The sequence below is a fragment of the Zalophus californianus genome, chromosome 3 (assembly GCF_009762305.2).
Source record: "Zalophus californianus isolate mZalCal1 chromosome 3, mZalCal1.pri.v2, whole genome shotgun sequence".
In the NCBI taxonomy this organism is placed as follows: Eukaryota; Metazoa; Chordata; class Mammalia; order Carnivora; family Otariidae; genus Zalophus; species Zalophus californianus.
In genome coordinates, this window is record NC_045597.1 from 122,753,197 (window position 1) to 122,772,043 (window position 18,847).

General features: G+C 41.1%; 1 protein-coding gene across 4 annotated transcripts in view; it reads right to left on the reverse strand.

The window, feature by feature from the left end:
- ACVR1 (activin A receptor type 1) overlaps positions 1–18,847 on the reverse strand; it is a 123,515-nt gene that overhangs the window by 103,363 nt on the left and 1,305 nt on the right. The gene's annotated exons all lie outside the window — the stretch shown is intronic.

Genomic DNA, 18,847 nt, shown 5'->3' on the forward strand with positions numbered 1-18,847 from the left:
ACACTTCTTCACACGTACAAACAAAAGTACTTAAAATCATTGTTTTACACAGCGCTGCAAACACACACATGATAGGTGCCATGGGTACCATGATCCTCTAAATGATATTAATTCCCAGTTAAGCCTAGTTTCCTAATTACCCAAATACATAAAACAGACTGTTAGTCCACTCAGAATGCCGTAACAAAATACCACACGTTGGGTGGCTTAAACAACAGAAATGTATTTTCTCATAGTTCTAGAGCCTGGGAAGTCCAAGATCAAGGTACCAGCCAACTGCGTTCCTGAGGAGGACTTTACGGACAACTGCCTTCCCACGGTGTCCTCACTGGCAGACGGCTAGCCTCTCTGATGTCTCCTTATGAGGACACCAATCCTACCCTGAGGGTCTCACCCCATGACCTTATCTAAATCCATTTATCTTCGAGACCCCCATCTTCAAATACAGATGGTCTCCCACTTACGATGCCTCAACTTATGAGTTTCTGGCTTTACCACAGTGTAAAAGCAATACATGTTCAATAGAAGCCAAAATTCAGATTCTGAATTTTGATCTTTTCCCAGGCTAGTGATATAGAGAATGACACTCTCTCGTGATGCTGGGCAGCACAGGTCCCAGTCAGTCACGTGATCACGAGGGTAAACAACCAATACCCTGACCACCACTCTGTACCCAGACAGCCATTCTGACTCACTTTCAGTACCGTATTCAACAATTTATTATAAAATAGGCTTTGTGTTAAGTGATTTTGCCCAGCTGTAGGCTAATTTAAGTGTTTGAGTATGTTTAAGGCAGGCCAGGCCAAGCTGTAATGTTTAGTAGGTTAGGTGTATTAAATACTTTTTGATTTAGGGTATTTTCAACTTACGATGAGCTAATCAGTATGTTAACCCTATCCTAAATTGAGAAAGGTCTGTACTATCATGCAGGGGCAGGGGGGTTAGAGTTTCAACATATGAATTTTAGGGGACACACGCAATTCAGTCCATTGCATAGATGAACAAATAAAATTATTAAAGATTATCTTCAAAACTGCTGCCAGTGAATGTTCCAAAATCCAAACTGAATCAGACCCCTTTCCTACCTAAAATTCCCTAATAGCTAACACAGTTTGGGAGTAAGATCTGAAGTCCTCATAACGTAGCCTTCACCCATCTCTCCAGCCTTATGCCACATCAATCCCCACACATACCATAAGCTATAAACTAAACTCCCTGTGGTTCCCAGCATGCACCACGCTCTTCTTATGCCTTCTACCTTTTCTCTGAATATTCACCATGTTAGAATACCCTGCCCTACACTGCCAGGCTAATTTTTACTTATTTTTATTTTTTTTAAGATTTTATTTATTTAACAGAGAGTACAAGGAGTGTACAAGTGTCCCTTAAGTGCACACTTTAAAAATAAGTAAAACTTAGGGGCGCCTGGGTGGCTCAGTCAGTTAAGTGTCTGCCTTCGGCTCAGATCATGATCCTAGGGTCCTGGGATGGAGTCCCACGTCGGGCTCCCTCATCAGCAGGGAGTCTGCTTCTCCCTCTCCCTCTGCCCCCTGCTCATGCTCTGTCTCTCTCTCCCTCTCAAATAAATAAATAAAATCTTTTCTAAAAATTAAAATAAATTAAAAAATAAAAATAAAGTGTGCACTTAATACGTCCTTGGGTCAGAAACTTCCCTACATCCTTCCGCCCAAGGTGGGTTAGGTGCTCCTCCTCCGGACCCGCTGTTGCACCTTCTGCACACTTCTGTGATGGACAGCTCTTGCCCATTTGCACTGCAACCGCGGATGTATGTGTCTCGCTTACTAAGCTGTGAATTCTCCTGAGGCCAGAAATAGCACCTTTGCTACCAGCACAGGGCCTACAGTCTCACCTGTATTGAATAAAAAAAAGAAACGAACAGATAAAAGCATGAATCAAAATAGATCATAGATCATAAAAGTTTGAATAAAGAAAGACGATAGAAGCCTTTTTTTTATTCCTAACAATTCACATCCACCTTCCATAGATATATTCCTAGTCAGAAATTTGCCCAATGTTTTAGAGATTATCTCAATCACCAGCAAAACGGAACACAAGATAGAAACCACTAGAAGATCAAGAGCAAAGACAGAGGGAAAGAAGGATGGCGCTTGGCCCCAGAACAAGCAGACACAAACTACACAGCAGTGTGTATCCATAAAACACACTTCACACCCCTCCAACGAGCTGACTGCCTTTTCACGTTTCTTGTGAAAGCCAATGAACGGATGGGACCCTCACAAAAGAGAACTCTGTCCCATTCAGACTTGAAGATGGCACTTTTAGGTTGCAAACTGATTAAAGCCCTGTGCCTAAAAGAACAGCCCACCTGCACCTGACTCATCAGAAGGGCCAACTTGATATACAGGAGTCCGAGCAAACCTGCTCTGCAGGTGGTCCTGGGCGAAAGGCTTTACAAAGGTAGACTCCATGCAAGTCTGAATTAGCCTTGTGGGTCAACGGTCCTTCAGCAGGAGGGAAGCTGAATTAAGTACGGGGAAATGACTTTACGGTCTGACTCATATTTTGCCTTTTTCTCCTCCCAAAAGAAACAAGCTCCTGATGGCACATTTTCTGATGACCAAACATTAACTCATCTGCCTAAATTTGCCTCAGTGACTAAAAAGTTCCTCCCTTCATACTGAACCAGTAGCTTGAAATTTTAACGTAAATACAAAAAAGGGACTCAAAATTTTATTCCTCTTCCTCAATCCGTAGCACTCTGAAAAATAATATATTTTAACGTAGTCTAAAGTACAGCTTCTTAGACAGGACTCCTCAGAAAAGATTAAACACTACCATCCCTTAGTAGAAGTAGGGAAAAAAGTGCTACAATGTGCTTTTGTCCTGTGGCTATAATTAAGGTTGAAACAGACCTTCAGTGTTCTCCTCTAAAACATCACCAGATTAGAATACTCCTCTCATCCTCCCCTCCCCTCCTTGGGCTCCTTTAAAAGAGCCTGACATCCTTCCAGTTGCCCCCTAAGCGACTCCTTCTGCTTTCAACTTTTCACGGCTCACTCAAAACCTAAAACTTGCTGAATCCATTTCTTCATTCTCTTTCATCATTCCCTTTCCCCAAATCCTAACATCAAATCTTTAACAACTCACAGGGGGAAAACAAGTCATTTAAAAAAAATTGATAATGGTCCATTGTGATAAAATAGAGAATGTGCAATACAAAACAGCACCTCCCTTATTCAAAATAACAAGTATTTATTGAGGGCCCACTACGTGCCCTATAGGGATGACAAAACAGGATCAGCTTTCCTGAACCGGGACCTTTGCCAGAGAGGCTTATGTACCTTCACACCACTCCACACAGCCCATCGGGGTATCTCATACATAAAGGAGAGCCCCGCTGAAGTCCAGAGAAGTGTGGGTCTCTACCACTATAGATGACTTCTGGTATGAAAATAAGAAATGCCAAAACAGAGCGACAAAAACTGTGTATGTACTAAATATTTACAAAACATGCCAGGTGATATTATTGGGCTGGTCTCAAGATAATGACATGGCTCAGTAATGAGACACAAGTTCAAAGTTGTGTGGCCCATGATGCCTTCTTTCAGCCCTGTTGTTATTGTTCCGAGGTCCTGTCATTCAAAAGTAATGTCAAGACCAATGTGAGACACCCTGTGAGTAGGCAGCTTCGGCCAAGAGGCCTCCTGCCCGCTTCCACCTCCTAAGGCCTCCTCACAGCAATGAGTGAAGGAGTCAATACAACAGTGAACACATGGTTTCTGCCCTCAAAGAACTTACAAACTAATTGGGAAAAAAGGGAGGGAGGGCAGGGGACACTCTCCACCCCCACCCATTCCTGAATATGATGGAAGAAATACTGTGCCAGGACACCAGGATTCCATCCTGGACCCATCACTAAGTCATTAATCATGGGCAAGTCCTCCTCAATATATTAAACCTCAGAGCTTTTATTCTTTTATCCCTATGAAATGGAAGAATACTGTTTCCAGCCCTGCCTTCTGTACAAAGGTCATTTAGCAGCTCACATAAGATGGGGTGTTGCTTCAGTAAACTGCAAAGCCCTCCACAAATGTGAACTACATAGGAACAAAGGTGGCATACTGAATCACATGTCGCCTTATCGTCAGCATTAGAAAAGGCGTTTAATGACACTTATAAACATATAAATTCAGAACCTGACATTGTTGTGTCCAGGGAATAGTAAGAGAAGGAGAGAAAAGGTGAGTGGTATGATTTGAAAGTAAAGCAATTTTATGGAGCCCCAGAGAGCTCTGGCAATGTATCTGTGAATATGTGACTATTCGTTATAATCTTTGTTCCCTATTGAAATAACTTCCCTGAGTAACCAGAGGATGACTACTTGCCAAAGAAACCCAGATTTATTCCCTAAGGTCCCATCCTATCCCAGGCTTTTTCCTCAGTTAAAACTAGCTCTAGCAAGTCTCTTCCCTCTGGATCCGCTATCATCTTGTTTCCTCCCTCATGCTAAATTTACACAAACATGACTAATGACGTCCTAAATTACCAAAACAAACTGCCCTCTCGAGCTCTTATCTATCTAGTGGCACAGGACTACCTTCCTTGGGGTGAGTGGAGGAAGACACACTCTCCTTAGCATCACTCCTACTCACTGGGCTGTTCCCAGACTCTCCCTTCAGGGTCCTTCTCCCTGCACTCATCGTGAGCCCCGGGTGCAGGGCACCCTCAACCCTGCTCCCCAGCAAGCTGATTTCCCACCTGGAATTTCACTGCCCTCCTGGACCTGGAGAGGCTCTCATCTGTTTGCAGCCCAGCCCTTTTTCACCACGAACTCTTCTTCGAAACGGTCCATTGGTCACCTCCCCCTGGATGTCCCAAGGCCTCTCAAACAGGACCCATAAATTCAGCCCTCCACCTTCCTGCATTCTCCACTCCTCCCTATTCTGTTATGGGATCACCATCTATAACCCCTGTAGCTGGAGATTCTCCTCCTTCTACCAAACCACACAGATGAGATCAGTTTCCACATCTCATCGGCTCAACCCCCACATCGGCTCTGAAACCTCCACCATCTTCTCCTGCCACGTTTGTCACCACTTTTTGGCCAGTCTACTGCTCCCCTGGCCTCCACACAAGGGTCGCCCGAAGTGTGGAACATGGGCTACCACTGATCCCCCAGCATGACGCTAGATCAAGTTCTTAAACTTTTTCTTTATAATGATTAGTGCTTCTATTATAGAATAGAAATTAATTATACGGAATTAAAATAAATTCTTAAGGTTGCATCAATACTGCATTTCACAGTTATAGTTGTTTGGAACGAGCTTTCACACCCCTCATCTGGGGGCCTATAAAAAAAACCCACTTCCAGGGTACCTCCAAACCAACTAAATCACAACCTTGTGGGGTGCGAACGGGCATTGGGTTTGGAAACCCCTCCGGGTGCTTCCAACGTGCGAACAAATTTGGGAATTACTCCATCAGAATGAGCCTGAAACAGGTATTTAAGGTCAAAGGTTGAACCCATCTAAACAAAATGAGGTAATTAGTCAAAAGCACGGTGAACAGATAGGAAGGGTACCCAACTCACCTTGTCTGTCCCTGACTTTAGCACTGAAAGTCCAGCACCCTAGGATGGCCTTCAGTCCCAGGCAATCCCCAACAGTTGGTCACCCTACTAAGATAAGCCAAGGTCTCAAGTGTGGGAATGAGTGCTAGCATCTCCCAAAATATCTCAAAATGCTCTCTACTCTCCCTGGGGTGTTAACAGCTGGGCAGCTACAAAGGGTTCCACTGAGGAGTAACTAACCTGAAAGACCAGGGCTATCCGGGAATATCCCAGGATAAGTGATTCAGATAAGGTGTTTCTCAATGCCAGCTTCTCAGAATTTTCAATGCACTATGAAATTTTACACTGTCTGAGAGAAGAGTATATGTCCTGCATTTCTCACTTAATTGAGGACTTTTGTGGTGTACTTTTTGATTCCGGTTTCAAGAAACATCTTGTAACACGCTGCCTCACTTGTACTTCCAGATGATTTGGGGAAAATATAAATCTGACAATGTTACTTCTTCATTATTAAGCCCATGTTTGAAAACAAAAGTCCAGACTCCTTAGCAGGTGGTCTACTTCCCCAGCTCTCCCATCCTTTACCTCCTCCTCATGTTCTAGCCAATGTTTCTCAAACTTCTAGAAGCATTCAAATCACCTGGGGATACTGTTTTAACACTGACTCTAATTCAGCAGAATTGTGTGGTCCTGAGACTCCACATTGCCAGTGAGGCTAGTGCCCCAAATGGTGTGATTCCTGCTGAACCAAGCACCACACTTCTGAGTAGCAGAGCACTGGTCACATTCAGTTCTGAAGGATGCTGTCTTTCCTATAAGCCTCTGCGCCTCAAAGGCCCTTTTCCCACCTGCTACCTTCCTCCTCAGGCTTCAAGATGCTCAAGAATATCACTCCTCTGAAAAGATGACCTCAGATGCCTTCTCGAACAAAACTGCACATCCCAACTTTATGTTTCGAGTTCCATTCTGGTGCTTTGCTCTGCTGTGGCTTGGCTATTTATTTTTTTCCTTCTCCCAGGCTGAGCTCTCTGACAGCCTGTCTGTCTTTATATGCTCAGTGCCTGCCTGGCACATAGTAGCTACTCAACAAGTCCATGTAAAAGGAAGGAGTATCTGCACAAAGGAGATAATATATGAACTTGGTCTAGGGAGATCTTTTGAAAATAATGTTGTTATGCAGAATCACATGTGTCAGTTTGGAGTTTCATGGCTGGAGACCTTCAGCAAGAGAAATAAGTAGAAGCTTAGCTAACATGGCAGAGATTCAATGATAAATGAATATCACCTATTTTTTATACTACACAAAAAAATTAAATTCCCAGTTTTCACGAAATGAAAACTAAATCCAGATAATCTTCTGATTAACATTTAACAGACTAAAATCACCAGGCACAGTGGGAAATAAAACACCATTTGACCTCTAAATCTGTGTTCATCTACTCTTCAAAGAATCCTTCTGACAATTCTAAGTTTAAACAAACCTTTGTGCAAAGAGTGCTCCAGCAGGTTTAATGTAGTCACAGCTGTCAAAATCATGGGCAATGTATCATACTTAAGAGAGCATTTGAAAATGTGTCAATAATTATAATTAGACACTTGTACCAGATCTAATATACTTTCACTACCCTTTAACTTCAACTGATATAAAATTAAAACCAGTTTCTTAAAAGTGCAACTCTCAGATCATAATTTAATTCTAGAGCAGATATAAAACCTGTCACACTACAGAGATACAGTACATTTTACTCAAGAGGAGAAAAGGCCATGGTATTGTAATACATCATTTTAGGTAAGGTGACCACCTCTAATGCTGAAAGGGTAAAATACATTATTGAGGTGACATAATCTTCTAATATTTACTCCACCCGTTTGTATTTAAAGATTTTCTCTTCAAAATTATGCACAACCCACAACTCAAAGACGGTAACTGTTAATACTCCCGTTTATATCCTACCAGTCTTTTTTTTTTTTTTTCCTATGTCCATATGTATATAACTACAAGTCTGGAATTGCACTACGTTTTATGTTTACTTACATTTACGGAACTGTACATAATTTATGGGTATGGAATTGTACGGTTTTTGTGTCCTACTTTTTCTACTTAATGTTGTTTGTATACTCTTCATGGCCTATTCTATCCATTCCAAAAATTTCTGCATGCCTACTATGGATAAAGCAGTACACTAAGCAAAGGATACACAAGCACTCTCAGAGTACCAAACAAACATAGTCTCCGTTCTTGGTATTTACCCCGGATATATGGGTAGTATATATATATATGGGAGCATATGTAACATAAGGAAAGAAGAGGGGCACCTATGTGGCTCAGGTCATTCAGGAGCAAATCTGCTTCTTCCTCTGTCTCTGCCCCTCCCTCTACTCATGTGTGTGCTCTCTCCCTCTTTCAAATAAATAAATAAAATCTTAAAAAAAGAAAGATACAGAAAAGAAGAAAGGACCTAACTAGATGGCATAGCCAACAAAACCCTCCTTTGAGAAGGTTACCTTGAAGGTGAGATCTGTCCCTGAAAATTCATCTAATATATTTGGTGACTATATAATTTTCCATTTTATGAATAAAAGTGTATGTGTATATATATATAGATAGATAGGTAGATATAAAGGTTATATATGTAGGTTATTATAGAACATTTGTTTCCTTTTTTTTTTGCTACTCTACAGCTAAATGAATAAATTTGTATACTTAGAGAGCTTTAGTAATTTTTTTTTTCATGAGTAACCAAGGGCTCATAATCTTTTCCAGGAAAATTACATTTATACTAGCAGCCCAAAATTTTTAAGTCTTTGAAATGAAAAATCTAAGCATGCTGCTTAATTCTGGGGGAGCCAATTTCTAAAGAAGAAAATGGAGCATGGGAAAAAAAAAAAAAACATGAATTTTATATTAAATTTTATTTACTTGGGTTTGAATTTTTAAATACATCTAATTTGGTAACTGCCAGGCAACCCAACCATTTTATTAAGCTATACCAGCTAAATACCTCAAATTTCCAATAATCCCCTGTTGTATCTTCTCCATATTATAAAAGCCTTGAAAGATCAAAAGCAGTCCACTCTGGTATGCTCCAAAATCATAAATAAAATTTTGCTGTTTCTTAAAAACTGTCTATCATACGCTTATTGCTTTTTTTAAAAGCTATTACAAAAATAAAACTTTTTCCCTTAGTCTAAAAATCCATTGCCTCCATTCTCGATCAATAATAAAAAGCTGACTATATGAGTTTCTTGGTCACTAAATGCCTACTTACCACTCACCATATTTTTTTCAAGATAATCAGCCATATAAGCTCTGCTTTTAACATAAAGCACAAACCAGACACAGTGCTTTAAAACAATCAAAGTAAAGCTGTGGTTAGCAAGGCTTCCAAAGCCCAGGGTTCTTCAGACTCAAACTTACACAAGGAAGGGGGAAAAAAAAATCATCAAGCTCCATTTACTGGAAGTACCAAAAAGGAGGGAGACTGAAAGAGAATCAACAAATTATTAAACTTCAGAAATAGCTGAGTCTCTGCTCTTCTAAACAGATGAGGAAAGAAAAGTACCACGAAGAAAAAAGTTAAGAAAGTGACTTTCTTGGGCCACAAAGTTGGTTTATACCAGAGAACAGACTCCTGCTTGAGTCTTACGGGTTGCTTCGTCATTGCCACCACGACGCTGCAATTGCTTCACTAACACAACTCAAAAATCAAATTCTTGGTACAACCTCTACTGTAATTTAAAATGTAAATACCCTTAGATTCAGTAATTCCAGTCCTTGGTATTTACCACCCCCCCCCACCCCCGGCAATATACAGGAGACAGATAGATCTCCATATACAACTACATATAAATCAGTATGTAGATACATAGTAGTTAGCATATATAAAGTCAGGCACTGCAACACTATAACACATGTTCCCTAAAATAAGTAAAAGACAGTTAAATAAATTATGATACATCTATACTATGGAATTACTTTTCAAAAGAATAAGGAAACTGTTCATCCTAATACGAAAAGATTTCCAGGATAAACTAAGTGAAAAAACCCAGGTACAGAACGGAAATATGTGCAATATACTATATTTGTAAGAAAAACATATTGGTTTATGTTTGTAAATGTAAAAATGATCACTGGAAGGATATGCAATTCGTTTTAATGATGGTTTTTCTCTAGGAAGGGAGAGAAGCCAGAGGACAAAGGTTACCTTTCCTATATACCCTTCCTATACTTCAAAGCTTATACTAAGCACACGTAATATCACATAAATATTGTCTTGAAAACATAAACTATCATAAAAAACATTAAAATATTTGGTTAAGAAAAAAATTATGGGAACCCATATCAATGTACTCATGTAATGAAATAAAGCTATGAATTAGAAATAAAAACACCAATTTGATTTTTTTTAGAATCATGTGGTCCAAAAAGGAGACTGTAATGTCTGAGACAAAAGTATGAGAACACGAGAACACTGTATGTTAACTATACTGGAATTAAAATTAAAAACTTAATTTACAAAGAGTATGAGAACAAAAGAAATGCCCTCCTGTTAGATTTTCATGCTCAATAGCCACATCTGGGAAAGATTCACTTCACCTGTGCTTAGAATGTCCTAAAAACAATAAGACCTTCAGGGATCAAAAGGAAGCCAAGTGGGAGAACGAGCTAGCTGATTAAGTAACAATGAGTTGGAGGGAATCCTAAACAAACAAGCCAAGATAAGAAGAAAAAAAAACAACTCATCTGTAATTTAAAAAGGACATTCCATTCTAAACTGGCTAAAAGAATAAATCTCAAAGCAAGTCATTTACTTCTGGCACTGTTTTCCCCATCTCAGGGCTAGAGCAACCACTTTTTCTGTCACCTGTGATACCCCCCCCCAAAAAAAATCATTGTTAGAATTTCTTTCACCTAAATTAGGCTCAGTGCAATAGGCATAAACATAAATTACAGGTGTCACCCATCAAACAGTATATCTGCCTTTGATTCTATGAGCAGATGTTTATCAGGTCCCATGTTCAAAAGCTGAAGACTGTTTCGGTATTCCTTTATTAGGATAAACATTTATTTGGAAGATAAGGCACTTGACCCAAAAAAGTCAATAAGAGACTTTGAGCTGTTTGTAGCTGGCTCATCTTATCATTCAGACCTTAGCCCATTTCTTCCTATTTCCAAAGGGACCTTTCTTCCCCAGATCCAAATGCCCCAGGATGGCATCCTGTCACACAGATCTAATCCCCACAGCTCCAAGCCCCTATCTGCTGGTTCCAGTGCTGTATTTCCTCACGAGACCCGAGCAAGCCCTCTTCTATGCGCTTTTTCCACCAGAACCTGAACCCCGATACCATTCCCTGCTCCCAACCAGCTCCCCTTAACCTTTCGTTTTCTTTTAGGATCAACACCCTTCTCTCAGTCATCCATGTTCCCTAAGTCAGATCCTTCTGCCTCCCATTCACCCCTTCCTTTCTTCACAAAAATGATTGGTGCACCTTATGGCTTCTCCAGCCCAAGGCCAAAACCCTAATTCTACCTACTCTCATTTCCCTTGGCTATTGGGTATCTACCCTAATTACTAATCTGTGGCTATACAGAAGGCTATAGATCAGGGGTTTCAAACTCCTATGTCGTAGGGACAACACAGTTACCATGTCAGAGTGAGCAGGCTAGGAGAATAGAGTAAAGAGCAAGTGATGCTGGGCCTCAGTGTCTGGGAGAAAACAGGCTGAGCTGGGACTGTGGCAAACCAAGCACACACCTCTACTCAGAGAGACCCAGTAACAAGGAGCTCTGGCAGGATTCTGCAGGAATGTGAGCCTTGGGCTGCCAGGGCTTGCAGTCTTGCAGAAGAACGTGGAAAGCTGAACTTTTTCTGGGAAATATCCTATTTAAATGATGGCAACTATTTCAAAAAGGAAAAAAAAAAAGTTTTACATATGGTATCAAACGGGACATAAGTCTGAGGTGTATTCAGCCCGGGGGCCACCAGTTTTCAAACTCTGCTTTGGAGCAAGTGACTTTGGAATGTACAGCCTGGGTTAAAGTTCAGATGTGTGACCTCAGATATTTTCCATCACCCCTCTGAATCTCAGTTTCTTCTTCTGTAAAATGGGGATAATACTCGGGGGTACCTCACTGCCTGGGTGTGAGCATTAAATGCGAGAATGCAAGTAAGGGGCCTGACCTGGGCCTCCCTTACAGATGTTATCTAACTGTTGCTATTTTAGAATCAAGTCTAAAATCTTTAGCCTGGCATTCAAAGTAAACCATACTTTGGCTCTAAATCTCCCTTTCTAAGCTTTCTTCTACCGCGCTCACTCTAATGTACTCTACACAGTCACATCACATCACAAGGCTTTTAACTTCCAGGAGTTACCATATATGCTTGGTAAAAAACAAAACAAAAAAACATGGCGGGGGGGGTGTGGGCAACAGAACCACCGCCATAGTCCTGGCCACTCTGCTCAACTTTGGCTCCGGCAGTTAGTGCAAAACCAGAGACGTGAATCTGCTCTCCCTTCCAGTTGTCTCAGGTCACGATGACTCTCTGAGAAGCTGTACCTCAAGGCACCGAGTCTGATTCCAGTGATGACAAATCGGTGCAACTATGTTTTTATACAACTTGGCTCTTAAACAAAAGCCAGCTACCTCATATTTACTTGCCCCATCCCCTGGTTTTGGCAGGTTGCCTCCTCTACAACCTATACATATATAGAGATCTCTGAAAATGATAACATCAAAACGGTACCCTTTTCCAAGGCCAGCCAAACAGACACTTCCTCAAAAGTGTTGTTTGATCCTTATCTCCCTGTATCTCATGACCAAGATACTTGGCCTTCTGCCGTTTATAGTTAGATGTGCAATTCTTCAGTCCCTTACTCAAGTGCACCTTCAGTTCAACTTAATGTTACTGTCCTTTCCATGCCCTGCTCCAGGTACAGGAGGCCTTGATAAATGCTCAACAAATGACGGAAGAAGAGGGGAAACGATGAAGGAGCAGCAGCAAGGTAGGAAGATTTTAATGATAAGGACAATGACAGCAAGGATGACTGCAGCCACCAATTAGGCTCTTCCTTACATCTTTGAATGCAAAGAGCTGGCCCCTACCAACCTTGTTTTGTGTTCCGGAACAATAACTGTATCGGGTCACCTTCCCTACCTCTCTCCTATGCTTTTGGTGCAGGTGACCTAAAAAGGGACTCCTGCTGTCCCCTTATTACTGAGAGTCACCATCCCATTTCAAATATAATCTAAACAAACAGGGAGCTAAGTGGCTCCTGCCACCAGTTTAAATCAATTAGCCCCACCTTTGATGCTGATTAGGATCAAGATGATGTTGCACTTTTGGAGCTGGTCCAAAGCACATATTAGTCACTTTAATCCGATGTGGAGAAACAAGCAAAGACATCGACACAGAGCAAAGAACAATGGGTCGGGGGAAAGGGGGAGAGCAGAAGGGCATGGACCATCTGTAGAATAATTGAGACTCATATAAAAAGAAAAACAAAATTCTCATCCAGATCAGCAAATGTCCAATAAACAAATTAGGGCTGATTTCCACAATATCTAGAATAGTTTTTTTTTCATACTGCTGGTTAGAACCCATTAGCAAGTTGTGAAATCAATGTAGTAAATAGAGACCAGAATAAAAAAAAAAAAAAAATGACTAGAAATTAGGAGGCACTGCTGTATTGTTTTGTAAAAATTGTAATTCAGCTTTATTTTTAATATGCATGTGTGTATGCATGTGTACTCAGTCATGATGTAAAATGTATTGCTGCAAGTAAAAAATGTTTTTAAAACACTGAAATAGAACATTTATGTTTATATAATCTCCGGGGACTGAGATTTTCCATTTTTTACTAGGCCATACTCATAAAGTAAGAGAATATTTGTTCTTGCCACCTGTTGTGCACAACAGTTCAGTTATTCAAGTTCAAAAAACATTTAAAAAAAATATCACTTGGCACACTTGTCCCTTACCATTTATTTTCCTTATTCTCGAAAGGAAGATAAAGGTCACTCTAGATAACCACCTACACTTGTTCCTCCTACTGGTTGTTCCTATGTATATTTCTATCTTGTGTAAGTCCCTGACATCAAGTTACAAGTCCAAAAGCTCCAGCTCTCTTAGTGGTATTTACTTGTAAGTATTAACCTATAACTTAAGGAGAGTAATCCATCAGGCACACTATGTTTTCAGAGAGTACACCACCACTCATCAATAGCTACAATAGTGGAAGGTTCCGAACTTGGCTTAAAATATCTCAACTCATCCTGTCTACATCAGAATGCTTTTTCTCAAGTTCTTTCTCAGTATCCACTCTCCAAATTCCAAGTACCATCCCACATCTAATACCCAGCTTTGTCTAAGACCACTCCTATGTTCCTTTAGCCTCTGTACATTTCCCATCAAACTCAAGGTTATTTGTAGAAGTTCAATTGATAATTCTTCCATAATTGCCTAAAAAAGAAAAATAAAAACTAGAGCAATCTTATTTTCTTTGTGTTATAATTTTTTTTTTTTTAAGTAAGCTCTACACCCATTAACTCATGACCCCGAGGATCAAGAGTACCATTCCCTACCAACTCAGCCGGCCAGGCACCCCAGAGTGATCTCATTTTCAACGTCATCCATGCAGCACAGAGGCTAGCGAAGACCCATCACTTTCACAGATGAGCAAGGCACCCAGCCATCAAGTATTCAAGCAGAAAAGGTCTACATGGGCATGCCCACTCAAATCAGTCCTTAAAACCTATCAAAAGAGAAGTTCACTCTGGATTTCATCCATTTTCCAAAAAGGTCATCCACATTCCACCTCGCCACATGAGCACTGCCTACCACACTGTTTTCACTGTCAACTATCTGTGAACATATGCAACAGGACAAAGTCAGTGTGAAGGAGTCAATTTGCCAACTAAATGAGTCCCAGCCATGCCCTCAGTATCACAGGATTCGATGCTCTGTAGGATATTAAATATGCGTTGAGATATTTTTCCCAAAAAAGGTTTTGCCCTTAAACCCAAAAACAACAGGAAGCATAAACTGAAAAGAATACAATAAATGTTTGTTGAATCCACTATGTTACAATATCAAGCATTAAAAGGGTATCAAAAAGAGTTCCATCCACCTACAGTGTCTTTCATCCCTTCTTCCCAAACTCATCCTTAAGGACCTCTGTGTCTGGTATCATCTGCTCTCAGGCTGCCTCCCTGATTCCCTCGAGTACTGGGCTTGTCTGCTTCTCTAATATGCAATCATCCATTCATTCTCTCAACAATTAAAAAACCATTTACTGACTGTGTGGTCTGGGCCGGGCATTGTGTTAGGTGCAAAACATATACAAAAGATGAATAAGACACAGTCCTTGCCCTCAAAGAGTCCAGTGAGGGAATTTTGAAAGGTTTTAAATCGGTGAAGGAGAATGAATGGTGTCGAACAAATAAATGGAGTGAATAACCTGAAGTCCTTGCCCTCAAAAAAGATCAATCAAGTCCCAGAGTGAGTAGTAAAGATAAAATGCTAGGAAAAATGTCAAAAGGCAAAATCCAGGAAGCATTCCTGCACTGAGATTACTGAGCCCTGAGGTTTTGGCTGTCCCCAAAAGTAGGGGGTGGGGGGGAGGGCAATGCAAAGGGACGGACTCCAAGGCTTGGCCTCATTATGAGAAAGAGCTAAACCTATCAGGACACCTGACAGAAGAACCATCAGGACACCTATGCTAAAGGGGACCCCCTTGAACGTGCCCCATCGTCAAAAAACAAACTCCACCTACTGCATGAACCTCGACAAAATTTGGAAAACCTAAAACTCAGAGTCTCTTTCCTGGTCGCAGAAATAAAGGCCAAGTACCCAGAGCAAACAATGAAGCAACCCGAATGGGCAAAGTGGAATGTTGGTCAGAGACTGAAACCCAAAAATCAAACAAATGGGTAGTGGTGGCTCTGGAAAACAAAACTCTCATGGATCACAGAAGAGTCTTTAGACATAGAAACAAGCTCAGATTTCCCAAAATGCATGTAAGAGCACAGGAATAGTATTCGACTGGGCAGTTGGTTTGAAAGTTGGGGGCAGGGAAGTATCTGTTTTAACTTCAAAAAGGAAGCTGCTGGGTCTCGTTAGTTAATTTTGGGAGCGTAAGTTCAAACAAAACTACCTCCCATCTGAACCAAAGGCCATGATTTGCCAACCACATCATCTTCATGAAGCTCTTTCAAAAGGAGTCCTTTAAATGAATGCCGCTTCCAACCGACAAATCCTGCTTTGGAACTTCTGATTCTTAAGCTAGCACGGCAAGCAAGAGCAGTCTATGGCCAACTGCTAAAAAAAAGAGGTAAACCTTCCACTTGGTTCTTCTGAGAGCTGGAACTGGCCACAGAAAGAAACACAAAGTTCTCACTCCAAGAGATCAAAGAAGGCATTTTGTACCAGGAAACCGAATTCAAATTCTCATTTCCAGGAATAAAGCCACAGTGCCTGATACTTGCTTGGGAAAATAAAACAGGAGACTATGTGGACTCCCACTAAAATCTCTGATGGCTTCATTTCCCAGCCTCACCAGATTAACGCTGTGAACATTTTGCCCAGGCTTTGCTTTAACTTAAATACCGGCTTCCCAGTCTGAACGGTCACACTTACCCACTGGGTAAAAATGAAAGCGTAACACTTCATGACAGCACTTTTTGCCCCATCCTGAGCACTAGATGTATGCGACAAGGTGCTGTTGACAAGTGCCATCTTCAGCTCAGCCCCAGTCTCCCGTAACCACAGTCAGGAGAAACCTCGCTGCAGCCCATGCTATTATTTGGGTCACAATATTGAAATGAGAGGGGAAGCAGGAGAATATAGAAGAGGGGGTATACCTCAATCTCATTCAGGTATGACAACAATCAGATTGCTTTAAAATTACCACCCGGGGTCTTATCAATCAGCCAACAGCATTTGCCTGCCTACTTTGCACGGGAACCAAGCTGCCTATGGTCGTAACAGTGCAGTGAAATATTCCCTGAGTAGTCATTATGTTAATAGTCATGTGTTTAATTTTCTTTTTTACAAAAAAATATGTATCGGGTATGTAGGTTATAAAGTCTAAAAATAAAATCAGCACCTCTGAACCCACTACCCCACCCAAAAACCCAGAATGTCACCAATGCTATGTGATCTACCTATCTCCACCACCCTGATCCCCAGGTCCCTGCAACACACACACACACACACCCCAGGTAATCATTGTCCTGAATCTGGGGTTTTATTGTAAGTATAAATACATCTTTATGATTACCTCCCATTACTAACAAGTGAGTTGGCTTTCCAAATATAGCAATAATATATTGTTTCCTCTTAAAAGATGACATCTTTTTTGTTTTTCTAAGGTCAATCACGGCTTTAAAGAAAAATACTAAATAATTAATAGACTGACACTTAGCCATGGTAAACTCATGAAGACAGTATATGAGTGAATGAAATTTGGCAAACACGGGCAAAAAGGGCTGAGAACATGGGTTCCAGAGTCTCACAAACTCCTAGTTCAAATCCCCACTCCACTACCGACTAGCTCTACAACTAGGGCAACTTGCTCAATTTCAGAAAGCCTGAATTTCTCATCATAAAAGAGTGAAATAATAAAACATACGGTTGCTGTGAAAATGTCATAAAAAAATGTATGTAAAGAGCTGAGCACTGTGCCTAGCACATATCCAGTGCTCCCCCATCATATCGGTCACCAAATTCATTCAAAACACATCAAAGGGTTTTGCTACCATTAATAGTTTACTTCTCCCCAGTTTCTCACAAGTTGTGCATTAGATCCCTTCACATAAAAATAAATCAAGGGGCGCCTGGGTAGCTCAGTTGTTAAGCATCTGCCTTCGGCTTGTGTCATGATCTCAGGGTCCTGGGATCAAGCCCCGCATCAAGCCCCGCATTGGGATCCCTGTTCAGCGGGAAGCCTGCCTCTCCCACTCCCCCTGCTTGTGTTCCCTCTCCCGCTGTGTCTCTATCAAATAAATAAATAAAATCTTTAAAATAAATAAATAAGTAAATCAAGATGCTGGGATCCAACAGCAGAACAAGCACAGAAGACAGTTCCCAGTCCCAGCTCCTCTTTGTCTAATGTACTTTTTGCACGCGGGCACACGCACGCGTGCGCACACACACACACACACACACACACACACACACACACACATATTCCATTTTCACCTCATGACCTTGAATAACAGGATCATTTTTCAAATGCATTTCTGCCCTGTTCCTTCCTCCCTCAGAAGGCTGGACTACTTGATCCAACCTTACCTAGAAGTCTATCATGATCATCACAATATTAGTTCAGTGCAATCTAGGGTAAGGGGTAAGACAGAGGCATAGTCTCTATTTACTGATTCAATCACTGCTAGCTGTTCAGTGGACAGATGCAGAAAATCTGGTAAATCACTACTCTGAAAAAAAAATCATTACAATGCTATTAATGGCATTAAGTTCCCACTTCTGAAATTAATTACATTCCTGAATAAGGCAGACTCCTCCACCTCTATTTGGCATCTTTAATATTCTTTTAAATTACTTAGAGATAACAAGAAACTTACTCAGATTCGAATGATCACTCTCTTCCAAGGTACAAAAGTGGTAAAACTACTACCTAAATCAAGTCTTTATTTAAAACCCACTCTCTCCATTTCAAGAAAAATTCACCAAACTGCTGGAAAAGGAGAGTATGAACCCAGTCTCTCCCCATCCCAGCCCTTGATTTTTGCCATCTCTCCAGAATTTACTGCAACATCATTCACCACCTTTTGAGTATTTGCGTGAGGGGTGATAGTAGAAATGCTATTATCCACCACACAATTCCATCTATTTAAGACCTACACATTTCAGCTTCAAAAGACTTCCGTTTTGGTTTTTTGTGTTTTTAGTTCGAGGCCAGAAAACAAAAACGACTGCCTCACACAAAAAAGTGATTTGGTCTTAGAAGCCAGGTGATCCAAGTCCTGTCCAGGCCTAGGACAACCTCCTGACCCCTGCCTCCCCACCAGTGAAACTGGTGCCGCCCATATTTCACACTTAAGCATACTGTAAAGCTGGATGGCGAGACCAGTGTCTGAGGTCAGCACAAGTCTAGTGTCTGCTGGCTGCCCAAGCCCGGGCCCCCAGCCAGCCACCCACCTCCAGACACAAGTGCCAAGACATACTATAGTGTTTCCATTTAAGGCCTGCCACTTGGATCAGCCCATCTCTGAAATTTCTTAACACCACCTTTCCAGGAAGAATTTTTTTGGGGGAAAAGGGAGGTGGTGTCTAT